Source organism: Phyllopteryx taeniolatus, chromosome 22 (genome assembly GCF_024500385.1).
Source record: "Phyllopteryx taeniolatus isolate TA_2022b chromosome 22, UOR_Ptae_1.2, whole genome shotgun sequence".
In the NCBI taxonomy this organism is placed as follows: Eukaryota; Metazoa; Chordata; class Actinopteri; order Syngnathiformes; family Syngnathidae; genus Phyllopteryx; species Phyllopteryx taeniolatus.
In genome coordinates, this window is record NC_084523.1 from 5,624,779 (window position 1) to 5,642,627 (window position 17,849).

At 40.1% G+C, this 17,849-nt stretch overlaps 1 long non-coding RNA gene across 1 annotated transcript in view; it reads left to right on the forward strand.

Annotated features, from left to right (window-relative positions):
- Positions 1–1,326: 1,326 nt before the first annotated feature.
- The window catches only part of LOC133472095 (uncharacterized), a 68,208-nt gene continuing 51,685 nt past the window's right edge, over positions 1,327–17,849 (forward strand). Inside the window, exons 1-2 of the long non-coding RNA XR_009786583.1 lie at positions 1,327–1,516; positions 1,768–1,883. This is a non-coding gene — a long non-coding RNA (uncharacterized LOC133472095). The remainder of the gene's footprint in view (positions 1,517–1,767; positions 1,884–17,849) is intronic.

Here is a 17,849-nt window from a genome sequence, read left to right on the forward strand (position 1 = left end):
CAGTTATAAGAGGCTGTGCCACTTGTCCAAATACATTATCTCAGTTGTTTACTTGCACTTCAAAACGTACAAATCTGGATAGCAGTTCTGGTAAATTTCCATTACACTGACCAACAGCATCCAAACAATACCTTTCGTGCTTTGTGAAACTATTGGACTTTTTCGTGTTCAAACTATTTTCTATCTAGCTTTCCTTTTCTAACCTTTAATCGCAGTTTGTTAAGTGAGAAACTTGCCACATCAAGTGAGAAGAAATCCAAAGTCGGAGAAGTTGTCAGGTCAGCACTGTTTGCTTGTTCTGCATCATGAACTAGCTCTTCCTTCTCTAATGATTTCTGAAAGAGCCAAAATGTATTTCCCCAAACCAACCCACACCCCCCACCCTCCTAACGGGCACGGTGCCTTTTAAACTCAGCAGAAAATCTATTTACTCACAAATTAAATCTGTGAACCGGCATAGCCCAGGAAGCTGTACTTGTGGAGAAACCGGGCAATTATTTGGAAAGCGCCAGCTGAGGGAATAAGATTCATCCGGAGAGGAGGGCGCCGCGGCAAACCTTTGGTCGGAGACACTCGAGGGGCGGTTCGAGAATGGATGCGCATGACACGTTACAAGTGAAGGGTGGGACGCATTCGCGAAAACTTCCTCTGTGAAAGTGAATCAAAAGTGCGGAAAAAAAATATTCCAGAAATGTAAGGTAGTGGTGGTGGTGTATGTGTGTCTGGAAAGCCTTGCAGGTGTGTTACATCATAGAAGTTGTGTGTGTGTGTGTGTGTGTGTACATGAAACAGTGAGGCAGGAGCGAGTGTATGCAGGTAGGCAGAAGTGGTCGTTATCCTGTGGGAATTCCTTTGTTGTCTTTGGAGTGCAAAAAGGGGAGACTGCTTTTTACTAAACCCCAAAACTCACGCAAGCCTTATCGCCTCGATAACTTATATGCAGCACGCCGCCTATTTTTCAGGCCTCCGACGAACCCGATGTGCAAATGCAGCTCCCGATGTGCCTCGGCTTCAGAAGAGGCGCCTACCCGCGGGGACGTCACCGACAACCGGCATACCGTCCGCCAAGGGATTGACAGAACCTGCTGTACTAGCTGCTTGAAAAAATAAGGCGCCGTTTTGATAATGTTGCTTTCGGTGTGTGAGGGAATCTCATGTTGACTTCCTCTAGTCTAGAACTTTGAGGGCTGCGTTAGCCACCAAGCAAGAAAGCCAGCAGGCCTACTACAACAGAATCTTTTTTGATGGAAAAAAATTGCATGAAAACACAAATGAATTGAGCCACTGAGAACTGCAGTGGGCCAATTCAATTTTTGTCACTTTTAATTTAAGTGCAGAATACTGGTCTAAATTGAGATTTAGTTGCAACTATGACATTAGGGGGCAGCACCTGTCCTGATTCATTAGTGCAACACTTGGGCAACTCCCATTTCCAAGATGGTGGCACCCATGAAACCAGGCTCCAGCAAAAACATTGCAGAAAGCGAGGTTCACAGGTTAATAGAAGACTCAGAGAGTAAGTACTGTCTGCATTTTAGCATTAGTAAATGTTATTGATCATCTTTCATTTCTGTGAAAACAAGTATCCAGAAGAAATAATCATTGCCATATAAGCAAGATAAAAATCCCACTGATTTAAATCATTCTCATTCTGGCAATAATGGGGTTTAGTTCTTAGTGGCTCAATTTAAGAAAATGAATTCTTACTGGGAAAAATAAAATAAAACTATCCATCCATCAATTTTTTTATCCTTTAATCCTCATTAGGCTTCCCATGGGCTCACAGCATGTGGGAGGGCGTCCCTGCTAAAGCTACTGGCCCCGCGACCCGACCATAAGCGGTTGAAAATGGACGGATGGATGGATCCTCATTAGGGTCGCAGGTGAGCTAGCGTGTATCTCAGCGGACATTGGGCAAGAGAAGATGTACACCTCGCACAGAACATTTTTGAAATGCCAGAAACATAAATTATCATGACAAATTATTCAGCAATGCTTAAGTGCTTCTGAATGATCTGAGGCCAGTCACAAGAAGGAGTCATGCCATATCATGACCATGATATGAAATGAATTATGACAAAACTCCTTTCAATGCGACATTTCAGTGCACGGTGACAATTGGTGCAGGCCTCTCCCAGAGCATTTGTAAACGCAATGTTACGCAGGATGGGCAGATGCACCCAATTGCACCACACTCACGACAAGTTCTATCAAACAAAACATGGTTTTTATGCAGAGTGACTGATTTATTTTTTGTAACTCACTGTTTGTTTGCCTCTTCCACTAACACTTTACAATACCATCACTTCAAACTTAATTTTGTGCTCTCCAAATATTCCATGGGGAAAAGCATCAGAGCCACCTGAAAGCGCAAAACCGTCTTTTAAATACGGCTGTCTGGGCCACATTTACACGTTGCCAACAATGCGCGTAATCTGTTAAGAGTGAGTGAAAAGGCAACACAACAAGCACAACGCAACGCTAAAAGAATCATAATAACTTTTGTGTGGCTCTGACTTGTCTTCATTCACTCCATAGAGACGGAAAAGCCAAGCACAGTAAATGCCTCACCGCCTGAATTGCATGCCTTTCGGTCCCAGTTGCTGCTTTTGAATGGACTGAAATTGCATATCTGCTAACCTAGCTGCCCCCCATTCAGACGGCTTTTGACTGTAATAAATTGCCTCCTGAATTGCGGCTTCATAAATGGCTCTTAAATGGAGATCAGACGCGAGTCTGATGATGTTTTAATTGTAACTTACGGAATGTATTAGCAGTGACCTACAGCTTTTTGTGGCAGCTTCCATTCAATATGTATGTGCATCCAGACACCTTGGGTTTAGAAAGGTTAATTAACCTCTGGTGGTGGACCTTTCCTCTGCACTTAACTTGGTCTATGTCCTGATAGTGCCATTAACCCGCGCCCTAGCCTCTTAACCCCCTCTATCATTACCCACGTAAAACCCATTAAAACTTCCTATTGATTTTTTTTTGTTTGTTTTTTACCATATATCTTCGATATTTTTCTGTACAGCTTTGTAGCATTTTTTTTTTATTTTTTATTTATTTTTTTAGAATTCATCATACATGCACGATTCAAAACTGATGAAAATCGAAAACCGCATTAATTTATTGAATATATTTTCGTCCACGATAAGAAAGCATTAAATCAGTCCTGTTTTCCCTGTGAACAAACCTGTTCTGTTCAGCTTTGGGGCTACGTCTGTGATGATGTCATCATGATAAAATTGCCATTATCTCAAGTTATAAATCAAATATATGGGAGTAAATTGGGTGGGGAAAAAAGCACTATAAACAGGAAGCAGCAGGAAATCAGAAACACCTTAACCCAATAGAAAACCTGAGGAAGTAGCTGAAACTTCAAGTTTCCAAGCGACCATGTTTTTCTTGGGGATGAAATATTTCACTCAATACAATACGCATTCTATAACTTTTATATTTTTATTTATTTTATAATTTTTTTTAAACAAACAGCCATCAAAATGAAACTGTTAATTAGTTACTAGTAGTGTGCGGGCTCCCTCTTGTGGTACAGAAGAACACAAGTCAGTGCCCAAGTACAGTTCAGTTTTATTTAACATTTTAGTACAAAGCATTTGCGATAGATAACAACTTTTTATTTGTTAAGAATTTTGCCTTTCAAAATCAAATCCATCTGTCCGATCCCTTAAAAATGATGACGTGCGAGGTCTGGTCGGGTGTTACAAAAATGGCTAGAGTAAGTCTGGGCGGAGGGGGGAGACATTGAGACACTGTTAGTGTCAATGGCAAACTTTGGACTTTAACCATACAAAAACATTGTATTTTGGACATCAAATCAAATGTATTTGTATCGCTCTTTTGATACATTAAAATGCGACTTCATGTTCTCTTCAATTCTGAGCCTATACAGCATAGAATGTATGCTGTGACTTTGAATCAGAATGCATAGTAGCCCTTCCACTCACTAATCTATGTGTTTTGATCCAGTCCCCCTATGTTTATGTGTCCTTGAACGCACCACCACCAATAGGCAGGCCATGGCCTCTCCTGGCCATCAGATGCATGGACGGTGCAAATGAGGGCCAATGCTGTAAAGTGCCTGGAGTGCCGCTAAGTGCTGTATTCACGCGGTCCGCTCACCCCTCGCTGTTGCCGCTTGCGCTGTCGCCATGGCAACGTGGTTGATTACTAGTCCAGCGGGTGGCAAATTAGCAAATGAAAAGCTGCCTTCAGTAGAGCTGCTGTTAAAATGTTATTGAAAACAGCTTCATAAGTACGTGGCTTGAACTGCTTTTATAGAATTTTATTGTTTTTAACGCTGACATGCAGTGCACGTTAAATTTTACCCATTTTGACATTTGACCTAAAAAAAAAAAAACGAATTTTATTCTTCCACGCTAAAATTTAATGAGTTCCTTAAGTAACCCAAAATACACAAAATTTTATTTTATGAATGTCTTGTTGTTATTCATTTGTTTTGACAGTCTTAACATTTTGAAAGCACATTATCGACACCTACAGGATTAAAATGGAACAGCAACTACTGGTATTTGAATAGAAAAAAGAAACAAAATAAAATGTTCGTATTTATTACAACACGTTCGTGTTCCAACACTAGTAATAACTAAAACTAGGCATGGGCTTAGTTGTTCATCAAGAATTATGATATCAGCAGACTGTATTCTACTGAATACAATACTTCCATGGAAAGAGGAGTTCAGAACATTTAGTGAGAGATACTCCCTTTCCATTAAAAACCAATGCTTTTTTTTTTTTTTTTTTTTTGCCAAACACCATTTCTAAAAACTTATTTTATGTAGGCATTTCTTTACCTTATTTAATGTTAAATATGAACAGCTTCACAAGTAAAAGTGCTTATTCTCACTGTGTATCAAAGATCCGCAATTAAAATATGGAATTATTTTGCGGCAAAATCTGCAATAGACCAAATTTACTGCTCTTTAAAACCAATTAAAATCCTGGCGGAGATGGAAGGGAAGATTTGAGAATAAAAGATGTCCCTGAGATGGTTGTGCGCTGGTGAATGACTTGAGGAGAAGGGGGTAATTATTTTGAAGGGTATTAAGTCATCAGATTTACTTTTATCTTGATTGCATTGTGGAAGTCGTGCATAATTAATGGGGGGAGCTTATTAGGAAAAGATGATTAGGCAAATTACACAGGTGTCGGGTGCATTTTTCATGATGAATTTTGCCAGGACAATCCTGGATTTCCCATCTGTTCTGCTCCTATCAGAATGTCACTCCAGGGGAAATTAACACGACGTGATAAAAACACAAACTCTCTCCAAAATTAGTTTTAAATTATCACGGAACCTCCAATGTCGCACACAATCCATTCCGTGTCGTTGGCAGTTATTAAAAAGAAAATTAAGTATTAAAAAAAATGTAAAGTGAATAAAATTTCTCTGTTCTTGAATAGCATAGCCAGAGACCTGACTTAAACCCAATTGAGCATCTCTTTCTGTACCCACTGTATCTCCGCCCATGACTTGGTCGCTAGGCTCACAGAAGATCCGCCTACTGTACTGTAGTTAAATAGAATGGGAAGTATTAAACCGTTTTTGCCACATTTTTGCTTCATTTCAATGGACACTGTTCTGCTCCTTCTAGTGTGTGTGCCTTGGCCACCTGGGGGCAGTATAATACAGACATACGTATATACATGACGGGGACGGCCACATTTGCTCAGTTAGCTGCACTAATATTAGTCCTTCTTCACAGAGGATAAAAAGTATATGCCATGAGTTTTCGTTATATTATGTCTACTGTGATACCGATGGTACTTGTAAGCCCGTCTATGCTGTTTTGCAGTGTGTTAGCATTAAGCTAAATGGACTTGTCAGCCGAAGCTGCCGTGTGTTTTTTAAATACACAACATGTAATTCTCTTTGTTTTTATGTTTAGTTGAAAATAAACTTGCAGTGGCAGTAAACAGCACGAAGCCTCTTTTTTTGAAGTCACTTCACGATCTGCCAAACTGCTGCTTTTTGCGAAGTGAGTTAAGTTCACTGCCACCATACAGTGCTCATACCAAAATTCTTTGCTTGCAAGTCAAAGCAAAAAAAATAGAAAAAAATGTGCATTTGCTTTCTGAGTTGATGTCTCACAAGATTTGCTGCATGAATATTTGAATATTTTCCAAATTTGGCTGTTTGGGGGCTGTAGTTTGCCTTCAAATAAACGAGCAGCAACAAGCAAAACTTCACCATTATGTTTGGTCTGTGCTCATATAGTTTCATTCCTTAAAAGCCATTACCGCACGTATAATTATGACTCACCTTTAAATGTTTTCCTTTGTGCTAAGAAAAAGCAGGGTGCTATTCACTGGCGCTGTTGATCACACCCAAGCCTTTTTAGTCATTTTCTCTCCTTTTGAAGCTTTTCTATTAAGTGCCATAACTGATGCTTTAACCTTCATTTTAAGCGATTTGTCTTTCAAAAAAAGTGGCTTTAAAGGCCACCATAAAAAAATGAATTATTCCTCTGACTGAGGTTTCCACTCCCTAATTATACATTGGCACATTCTGAGCTTTTTCATATTGTCACAGACATCATTTTGACACAGCGATTGCAATTGAGACATTTAGCGCCACAATTACATTTGAAGCATTACAACTGGAACCCGCCGCAATCATCGTGCTAATCAAAACGATGCAGTAATCACAGCCAACGCGGGAAAGTGAGAAAGATTCAATCAGACCTAATTTAAAACTCTGAATGCATTTGTTTGCGGGCGCGTAATAATTATTGGTTTCATTTGCAGTGAGCAAACCTCATCAAGCGCTTTTATTGTTGGGGGTGTGGGTGGAAAAAGAACATCTTCAGCGCTCAGCGCGAACGCCATGTTTTCTCTTGGTGTGGTCCTGCATTTATTGGGGCTCCCCGTGGATTACTTCAAGGACCCCTCAGATCATTAGGCTCTCAGGCGGCTGGGTTTTCACCCCTCGCACCTGTGAACCCTCCTTATAAATTCTTTCCTCGCTCCCTCCAACAAGCTAATCAGTAATGCTGTTTGAGCCTTTGCTGGGTTTTTTTTGTTTTTCTGTGGGGGGGGGCAGCTTGATACATGAAGATGTGAATTAAATAAGTAACTTATATTTAAAGGCAATACAAGAAATGATGTGACGATTTTCCAGTGCCTTAAAAAGCACTAGTACAGTAGTCCCTTGAGATACGAGTTAAAAAGAGTCTGTTTATCTTAATGCTAACAAACAATGCACACACAATGCAAAACACCAATGATAGGCTAACGAATCGCATCTGTGTTGTGGTGTTGTAGTCCCTTAAGGATTGGATTTTTCAACACAAACGGTGCAACAACATACACAGAAAGAGCATGCAACAATAGTTGCAGGCATGTATTCTTTATCCTCTGCGAAGAATGACTAATATTACTGCGGCTTACTGCGCACTTGTGACCGTCTCCTTCATGTATATCCGTATGTCTATATTAGACTGTCCCCACGTGGTGAAGGCGTGCCCACCAGATGGAACAGCAGTTACATTCATGTATATTATTTATTTATGTAAATATGATATGATATACGTAAACACAAACAAGTCTTAAACATTGAATATTGTCATCTTTGGTGGCTCTGTAGTGACATCTTGTGTTTTAAAAAAAAGACATTTAAAGTTCCTTTAGGTGTTTCTAAACAGTTCCCCTTCCTGATTCACTCGAGCCAGGAGAAAGTGCTCTGACCCGTTTTGCTGAATGCGGAAGTAGGTTGCAAATATACCGGATTCCAATTGCAAATTCGCTGCGGTTTGTGTGTGCAGATTAGATTTCATTAGGATGATCAAGCATTGAGAAAGGGAAGATGACAAACTCTCAGGCCTTTTTTGGGGGGCCTGTCAGGTGTCTCCTTACAACCCACCCAGCCTTTGTTTTGTTTTTTTCGGAGTCACATCAGATAATGTAGCAGGGCGGATGATAATGAGCAGGGTGACAAACAGAGAGAAGTTTGAAGGATGGCTGAGTGGACAGACGTGTGACCTGGAGAGGAGAAATTGGATTTGGCTCCTGTCTCTTGGCACTTGGCAGAAGGGTGGCGACAAGCTCGGTAAACTACCTCCTTGCACACACACACACACACACACACACACACACATGGCCACATCCCCTCCATGCCATTTCCATTTCATTTCCACAAAGCATGAAATTAAAGCTATTTATAACCGGCTTGATAATTACATTATACTTATTCCATCACGATTAGGTTTCTGGTTTTTATGATACAATGTCACAGTTTTAATTAAACCGTCTCTGCTTCACTTCATTCGCCCTCTCACAACTTAGCTGAGCTCAGACCACCTGATGACACACTTTTACCACCGCCAGCTGATTGACAGCCGCCGGACGGCCGGTGATTACACTTGTAATCTGTGTAATTTGACGTCGACATACTGCCATTTGATTGCGGGGCAAGGGGGAGGCCTTAAGGCTGCCGTGTGATGAAGTTTGTCGTAGCATGTCACCTTTAGGACGTCTCACTTTGACGGTTAATTACATTACCGAAGCCGCACTGGTCGAAAGTCCTGTATGTCACCTTGGAGGAAGGGATGATGGAATAATGGAGTCCCCGAGGGAGGAGTAAAAGAAGATCTCATGTTCGAACATCGGTGTCCAAATGTTTTCCTCCGTCGGCTGCATACAGAAAAACGGAAGGATACAAGGGTCACTTTGACATTTTTCATCTTTAAAACCAATCCGTCAAGCAATTTTAAATTGTTTTGACTTTATTAGGGTTAGTTTGAAGCTCATTGAAGCCACATTTGTGTGCCAAGTCAGTTTTGACCTGGGCCACGAATATCCTGATAATAGTTTTTTATCAAAATTGTGAACTACAGATTTTTTTTACAAATGTATAATAGCATGTCTGACCTGGAAAAAAGGATGCTTAACCAAAAATCAATGTTTTAGAGACAAGAGAAAGTGTGTTTTTTTGTGTTTTACTCCGCTCATGTTTAGATAAAAACATCAACTCAGTAGTAGTTTTTAGTATTTTGTAAGTTTTCAAAAGTGGTCGGAACAAAGACAGTTTTCGAGACTGTTTCAAACTCCCCCATGAACACAGTCCCAGTTTCACAGTTTCTATATTTTCAGAATTTGTCTTGATTTAACACACAGTTGATTCCATTTTACTAGACATAGGTCAAATTTGACCTGGACAGCACCTGTACAAAAATATTTTAATTTTTTTCTATTTTGGGTCACTTGAGGAAAAATTCTTAAACTTCAGAGTGAAAGAATGACATTAAAGGTGATAAGGCAAATAGATTAGGATTTCTCAGGATTTTGGAGTGGCCCTGTATACGACGAATCATTAATGTAATGTTTACAAATGGGACCCAGACACAGAGCAAACCATTTTTACTTCTAAGACAAGTTATGAAGAGAAATTCATTATTTTCGTTGGAAATTTTGTGTCTGCATATTTATATAGTAATAGTAGTCGTAGTCGGGCAGTTGTCATAGACAAGTGGCCACCATGCCGTAGTTTGGACACCACTAAGTTAGAAGATAGCGAGAAATGTACCTTCACTAAAACCATGTCTGAAAGGAAAAAAGTTAGTGAATTATTGAAGGAACTCAATAATAAATAGGCACTAAATAAAATATACAAGCTTGTCTTGATTAAGGTGTGCTCACTCGTCTCCTCGGATGCTGACGGGCCTTTTGTGCACTGCTCCTTCCTGCTTACATTCAACATGTCCACTGTGTGTAAAGGCGCCGCTTCTTGGCTGGAGGCCTCCTGGTAAAAACCAACTAAAAACAGGAGCCACAGGAATGCCTCGTCGATGGTGTTGGCTCAAGGCTCAAGACCACCCTGGATGCTCATTCATGTTTCATTGTGGAGTGTAAATGTGTCCCACTCGAGTGAATTTTGGATACACAAAATAGTGCACGCCAGTAATTAATACCTTGTGGATATTGGCCCCGCCCGTCCCCCATTTATTTCTTCCACTGTTGATTGACTAAATCATGCAAAACACTCCTAATTATAAGACTCCCCACAGGATGATTTGTGTCTCAGAGCCGACTGCAAATGTCATGCATGAGTGTTTGCTGCGCCAGTATTGACTGTGCCGGAGACAGATGGGATTGAACTTTGTATGCAGCTCCTCATCCAAATGAGCCGCCTGCCGGGCCACCTAAAATGTTGTCAGGAGACATTTATCACCGTGCTGATATTGGCCTCTCGATAAAACTCATGTAATGGCCAGTTAGTGTGCACCCCTCGCCCCCTTTTTCCTGTAACTGATATAATAGATAATATGACTTGACTACAGTGCAGAAGTGTCACAATTAATATTGCCATCAATGGATTGGCTACTCATTTTTATGAGGCTACATTTAATTACAGTATATTCCAGAAATCAGATTTTTTTGTTTCATCCCCCAAAATGAGGCACTACAGTAAGGGGGAGGGGTGGGGGGGGGGGGGGGGGGGGGGGGGGGGGGGTGTACTTAAGTAACGATTGAATTAAAATGTATTGTACATAAATAATTGTACCTAAAAAAATGGTTGAAAAAACAAAAAGTGTTCAAAAAGTTTAAATGCAACAGTATTGCACTTGAAAGTTAAATGCAATGAAATTTCAAAGATTTAGGGATTCTTCGCATACCACCACAACAGTACCTTAATAAGAACCTTAATAATAAACCAGGTCCTCGCTTTGGGCATAGATGACCAGTTTATAGCCTATTTTGATACCAAAGTATAATGAGACAAAATCCAACCACTAGCGGTATGCGAAAGAATCACTGCCCAAGTACTCTTCAGTTGTATTTAGCTTTTAAGTTCAATACATGCATGGAGCACTGAGTACATGATTCCAAATAAATGTCTTACATATTTACAGAGGGAAATCAGCCTTCAAGTGGATCTGTCAGAAGTTAGTGTCAGAACCACCATTTGACACATCCAAATAATAATAATAAGAAGAAGATATATTTCAGTATCTTTGGGAAATGAGCTGACTTGCTGTTATTCAAACAGCACTGATGCTTTGATCTAATTCTGAGTTCACTTGCACCAAATTAAACCCCAATCATTTACATCCACTATTTGTTGTCTTTGTTTGTTACCATTTGCTATTCAATGTGCGCACATTATATGCAAATAAGTAGCATAAATTACAACTGTAAACAACAAAACAATAAGTAAATGTAGATTAGAAGGATTTGTAGAGTTTGAGTTTGCGCACCAAAAATGAAAGCCCATGGATATTTCTCCTCTGCATGTATTATTTTTTACAAGTGTAAACATGCTGTATACAAATTAAAAACAAACAAAAAAAAAAAAACTTGTTAATAAACAGTGAGTTGGTAGAGCTCCCTGAAAAGTTTGAACATTTTGACGGAATGAACGTAAAGAGTTAACAGTTTGTGCGTGACTTGGCCACAGGGGGCAGTGTAATACAGTCGTGTAGACACAAACGTAGAAGACTTTCACAACTACTACAAGTGACACAACAAACTGCAGTAATATTAGTAATTTTTCAAAGAGGATAAAGAATATATTCCTGTATATTTTTGGCTTGTCTATATGCGTTAATTCGCCACTATCGTTCATTACTGTACCTTAAAGCGTTAGAATTTCCCGCAAATCCCTACTTCACGCGGTCAGGATAAACTTTTAGACGCATCCGACAATCAGGCCTTTGATGGGAAGTCAGATCATAAAATCGTCCCGATTCTCGTTATGTGTGTACCGTACTTTACAGGTTCCACTGCATTTGGGAGCTTGCATTTCCAGCCTGATATTTGGCTGTGTGTGTAGTATATGTGCATTGTTTGCCTTTGGAAATATGCTGGTCACATCTTCCACTGAGCAGACAGCAAACTGAAGAGTAAATGTAAAGTGTAACTAGTACACATGGCCTTTAAAATCAATGTTAAGGTGAGAGTGCTGGTGCTCCTTAAGGCCAGGACACTAAAGGTTGCACACCTCTCTGTTGGCAGGGCGCTGTTAGTTCTGACAGTCCCTCAATGCACCGCTCCTCCAGTGGCGAAGCAAAACACCACCAAAGGTTTTCGCGAAGTGCTACGTCTGACCTTTTCCCATTGACTTGTTTTGTGTATGTGTGTGAATTGATGATGTTGATTGTTGGCTGCGGGTCATAAGTACAAGTTTAAGAGTCAGTGTCCCTCCGAGGTGAGACTTTGTTGGCAATGTTTTATTATGTTGACACTGGGGGTTAATTATCAACAATAGTTGCCTGACCTTCTCGCATGTTTCAAAAAATGAAATGTTGGGGTGTTTGTAAAAACAGCCTCAGCGAGAGAGCAGTGCGTAAATTATGTCTCATTGCCAGGAGCCACTATTCAAGTAACTTGCGCACCAGCATTAGGATATATATATATATTTTTTTTTTTAAACTTTAACAAGGGGGCTAAAGGCATGGCTAGTAAACCCAAACTTAATTTTAGACCATAACACATTTCCCTACATGTTTGGGAGAAATTCTTATTGTCCGATGAAATCAAGGTTGAATTTTTGGGCCATAATTTCAGAAGGTATGTCTGCCACAAACACCAAAAGAACTGGCTGTAAATTATAAAAGAGTATTAAGACCAATCTGAAGAAACAAATACACTGCAAGTTAAAGTCGTAATATTAAAAAAATAAAGTTGTACATTTTCTGATAACATTTTCATTTCATGAGACTACAGTTTTATAATTTTGAGGAAAAAGTTGTATATTTTCAAGAGCAAATGTTTTATATTTTTGAAAAAAATCACAAGCTGCTGCTTTCCATATAGTATACTTCCATTAGCAATTAGCCACACAGTCGCCTCTGTCACCACTGTGGCGAACCGCCATTCACCTTTCATTTGTAGCCTGCGTGCGAGACAATGGAGCAATTCTGCGGCAAGAGCAAGTAATCTTAACGAGGAGGCCTGGAAACAATGGGAACCGGAGGGGTTCACATGGTAATAAGTGGACAAACCCAGGAGCGATTAAGTCTGTTGTAATCCCGTCGAGTTCAATCAAAGTGACGGAGCGAGGAGTTGAGGAACCAAAGGAAATGAACGGGTTTGAGTGTGAAATTACATGCGAGGGAACGTGGCAACAAATGAACATTTCGGGCACTCTGGAGAAATTGAAACTCCGGTAAAACTGTCAAAGTAGATGGGATATTTCATTGGTTAAGTTTGTCTTTTGAGGCATTTGACTCAAGATTTGAGCATGATAACAATGTAACGGACATTTTAGGGAGAACTATGAATTTTAAGGAGAACTATGAATTTTCAAGATCAAGTTCCTCAAGCTCTGCTCTCATATGCTAAGTCAGTCCACAACAAAACTCGAACCACAGCATGAAAGTGCCATTTGAGACAGTCCGTGTTCCAATGTTCTCAGTTTCCCCAGAGCTCAAGATATCCAAATCCAGCTATGGATTTACTGTTTACTGAAATGAGATGCTTACAAGATATTTAAATATATGACCATACCCTCTGTCGTATAAAGCATTCCCATAAGGGGAGGGGGTCAATAGGTAATCATTGTCCAGAGCTATACATTGAGAACACGTGATATTGGTTTGAGGTACTGCTGGAGCAACTGTGGAGACGTGAATATAATGAGAATTCAAAGCGCTTTGAGGCATTTATTGTCTTTGACATGGAGTTCTGCATGATCCTAAAATCAATAATTCCTAAGGATTGACTTTTACGCTCTAATTATATAGCTTTGACCATACTGGATTTCAATTGTTTAAATATTTATCTTATCTTTTTTTAAAGACTGATGGCTAAATACTAATCTTATCAGTCACGATGGAAGTGACTGTTATTTCAGTGTTTAAATACAAAATCCCTATTTCAACATGAAAGGATGGCAAGTCTTACCTATGGACAATTTAGAGTCTTCAATGAATCTAACATGAAATTAAACTAAATGAAGAAAATAATGCCTTGTGCCTTAAATGTGTTGTTTAATGTTTTTTTCTTTAATTAAAGAGTAATAATTGATCCAACAGTGAGGATTTCTCACAGAAGTGTGGAAAAATTAATCAAAAAGTATGCAACAAGTCCTTCCAATTGACAGAAGAAAAGTGACAATCTGATGAGCGTTCGATTAAAACAGTGATTGCATATCGCAGCTATGTGCTTATAAACCCCCAACCAATCAACCAAATTCTCTCTGGTCTTTGTGAGATTTGTCTCTGATGTGATGAAATTATGATAGTCAGAGGTGATTATCTGAGTTTCGGTGAACTCTATTTCTATCGTGGGGGATATGTTCCAGACCCACTCACGATCGGTGAAAATCCGCAATATAGAGAGACATAAAATAACGTATATATTGTTGTTATAGTTTTGCCCCTCCCACACACTTTAAAAATGTAAATGAATTAAAACACACTTAAAAGTAATCCTTTAGTGCCTGTTCTCACTTGCTCACTGTCAGGAAATGGGAGACTATAGTACTACATCACTTCTAGGAAATGAAAAGACCGTCATTTTTTAGCGTACCTGCTACAAGTTGATCACTGTCATTACTATAAAATAATACAAACGAGAATTAAATATTGTGTTTTTTTAAACGCCAAAGTGTTCCACAAAGCATGTATCTTAATGTTAACATAATGTGAAATGCCATAGAAGGGCTAAGGGAAATTGCCATCGAGATTACGGTGATTATAAGCCGTCAAACAATTGCTCCTTAAAATGCTCCATTAAAAGTGCCTTGAGACAGCTTCTGTCTTGATTTGATGGTCTATAACTAAAATTGAATTCAATTCGGACTTAGCTGTATAGTGTAAAAACCCATAAAAAAAATGATCACTTTAAAAGCCGCTATAAAGTTGGAGTTCATTTCCAATAAGCACAGTGGAGGACAGTCTAAAGAACAAGGTCACACGGCCATCGGAGCACGGCCATAGAGCAGCTAGTATTGATAGTATGGGGAATATGATCACCTTTAGTCTGTTCATTTAGGCAATAGAAGGAGGGTCAATGGGGAGACAGAGGGTTGTGTAAGGGATCCTGACATCTCTCAGCGTCTCCCTCCGTATCCCCCATGCAGTCTGCCGCTCTAATCGGTGAGGCAGCGACAGCCATCCGGTCTTACTGCCTGCCGCTTTGGCTGCCACTCCAGCGCCTATCGACGGGTGTTCGGGGCGACCGAGCCAGCACTTCTTCTCCAAGGCTGGAGTCAGGCCGTCTGTCCGGTTTTTAATCCGAAAAGACCGAGGGTTCAATAACGAAAAATGGATCTGGTTCAGACCTCCTTCAAGCCATCCACCCCATGTCCCTTGAGAACATTGAACCATCTTTTAAAGAGATTTATATGACTCTTTCATCGTGAACTCATTGAAATATTTTACACATTTGATATACAGTATCAGCATTATACTTAAAGGAATGGAAATGCCTTTAATATGTTCCAGTGCTCTAAAAAAACACCAAGAATTTTTTTTTTTTTCGATGAGAAAAATAGCACCTAGAGTATAGCACTTTATAAAAACATACAGTAATAGCATAATTGAATACAATTTAAATAATTAATACAGCATCAATCACAACTTTGTAGGTGGCTTGGAAACTGGACTGTCGTCACACCCTTTTTGCACACAGACACACACTCGCCCACACTTTAAACATGACTGCACTAAAGCTGAGGTAATGAGTCCCAATTTGACTCAATTAGGCGCTGTTTGTGTTGATGGTTATTGAGTGTGTGAGCGAGTGTGCGAGAGTGTGTGTCGTCGGTCTCGCTTGGCCGTCCCTCGGGGACTCCCTGAGGCCGCAGTGTGGATAATTAGAGTTCATGCGAGAGGGTTAACCCACCTCAGTGGGCGCGGGAGAGCAAGACAGCGCTGCTGCTGCACCTTTAGCTTTTGATGTCTGGACGGCTATCTACCTGAATGTCAACCAATTGGGACAGTGCAAGGACTTGACATTATGTCTGCGGGTTATCATTATGGGTATTTTTTTCCCCCTCTCCTGATCGATCAGCTCTGGTTTGCAGTGGTGCTTGTGGGAGGATATGTCACCGCTAGTTAAGGATTGACCAGTGGGTATCATTAACAACGAGAGCGCCAGCTCAGGGGAGGCTTTGTTGTGTGTAGCGAAGAAGCCGTGCCTTTCTCTTTTAGCCTCCTGGACTTAGTTGACCTTTCACTTAGGGAGCAGCTGGAGCCGAGAGATATTTAATTGAATGGAGTCTTCAGATGTATTTTGGAGAGAGAGAGACGAGGAGATACGGCTAGCTCAAGTATTCGCAAGACGCGGGGGGAGAGTTTGCGTGACCTTCAAAGCCTAATTGATGGGCTTTTCATAGGCCTTGTTTGAGATGTGCGTGGTCCCTGTTGTTCCACAGACCCTTGCAACTCTGGCAGAAAGTACAAAGTCAACCACAGGTAGGAAGCCCCCAGTGGCCCGCCGCAATCAATAGCAGCCGGCTCGGCTAACGAGAGGTTCAGTCACTCTGCGGCTTTCACCGGCCCCATTAACAGGCGGCGCCCAACGTAATTCCACAGCCCTGACTCATTAGAGCGGAGAAATACAGGGGGGAACGGCAACATTAGGAAACAGCCTGAAGAAGGACTGGGGCTAGCCCAAATTGGGACGTAACATGGTGTACCTGCTGCTTGATTGCATCACTCAGAAGAGAACTACAGTGGTACCTTGACTTATAAGCAGTGTTGGGGAGTAACTAATTACATGTAACAAGATGAGGTATTTGAATTACAAAATATATGTGATTGTAATCCACTATATTACTGGGAGGAAATGTGTAATTCAATTTCCATGATGACAGTTTTTGTTACATTTGCAAAATAGTCGTAAAAGCTCGGATTTGTATTTTTTTCATATCACTTTCTCCTTCGAAAGTCGACGCTTGTGACTGGCTCGCTCTGGTCATGTGCCATTCCGCTATCGTCTCAAACATGACATATTTTTCCAAATATGACCTCGAAGTGCCACCTTGTGGTGCAATCTATTAGTTTGTCTACACTTTTGAACAAATATAACATTGGCTTTTGAGGAGTTGACTATTTGTGTAAAGAACACATACTCTATGTGGTTAACTCCAAAATAATTATTTCTGGTTTCAATCCACATTTTTAGAGGAAACATTAAATGGTTCTATTGATGTATTCATTCAAAATTAAGAAAAGTCATCAGAATGAAATCACATGTAATTAATTATATTACATTGAGAAAATAATTGAAATAGTTACAGTACTATTCCATTTTCAACAGGGTAACTTTTAATTGTAACCCACTACATTTCTAAAGTCATCCTCACAACACTGCTGATTAGTTAAAAAAAAAAAAAATTCTGTGGTCAAGCGTGAGGCAATTTAATTGTATATTCAATCGTTTTTCCTCACTGAAATGAATTGAAATGCCATTAATCTGTTCCAGCCCATGCCCCCCCCCCCCCCCCCCCCCCCAAAAAAAAAATCTGAAAAATTGCACGGTATTGTAAAATATAAATAACAAAGCATAATAAAAGAGAATGTAAAGAAATTGGTTTTATGACGTGCTGAGACTGTGGTTCAGTTTCAGTTCCGGATGCACATGCAGGAACTAAAATAAAACGTCTGTAAACCAGTTTGATCGTGAATTGAGTTTCGTCTTGGAGGTTCCACCTTAAATGCTTCATTTATTTTTTTCACTTCTTTGAAGTGTTGGGTTTGTATGAAGCAAATGCGGAGTCTGCGCGCCGCCAAGAAGACGAGAACTAGGACTAAAGAAGCAAAAGATCACGATAAACGGCATTCATTGCGAACCTATAAAAAGCATAGTTCAACACAAATAATAACGTGTGGTGGAGTGAGTGTTGCGGCAAAATGTTCTAT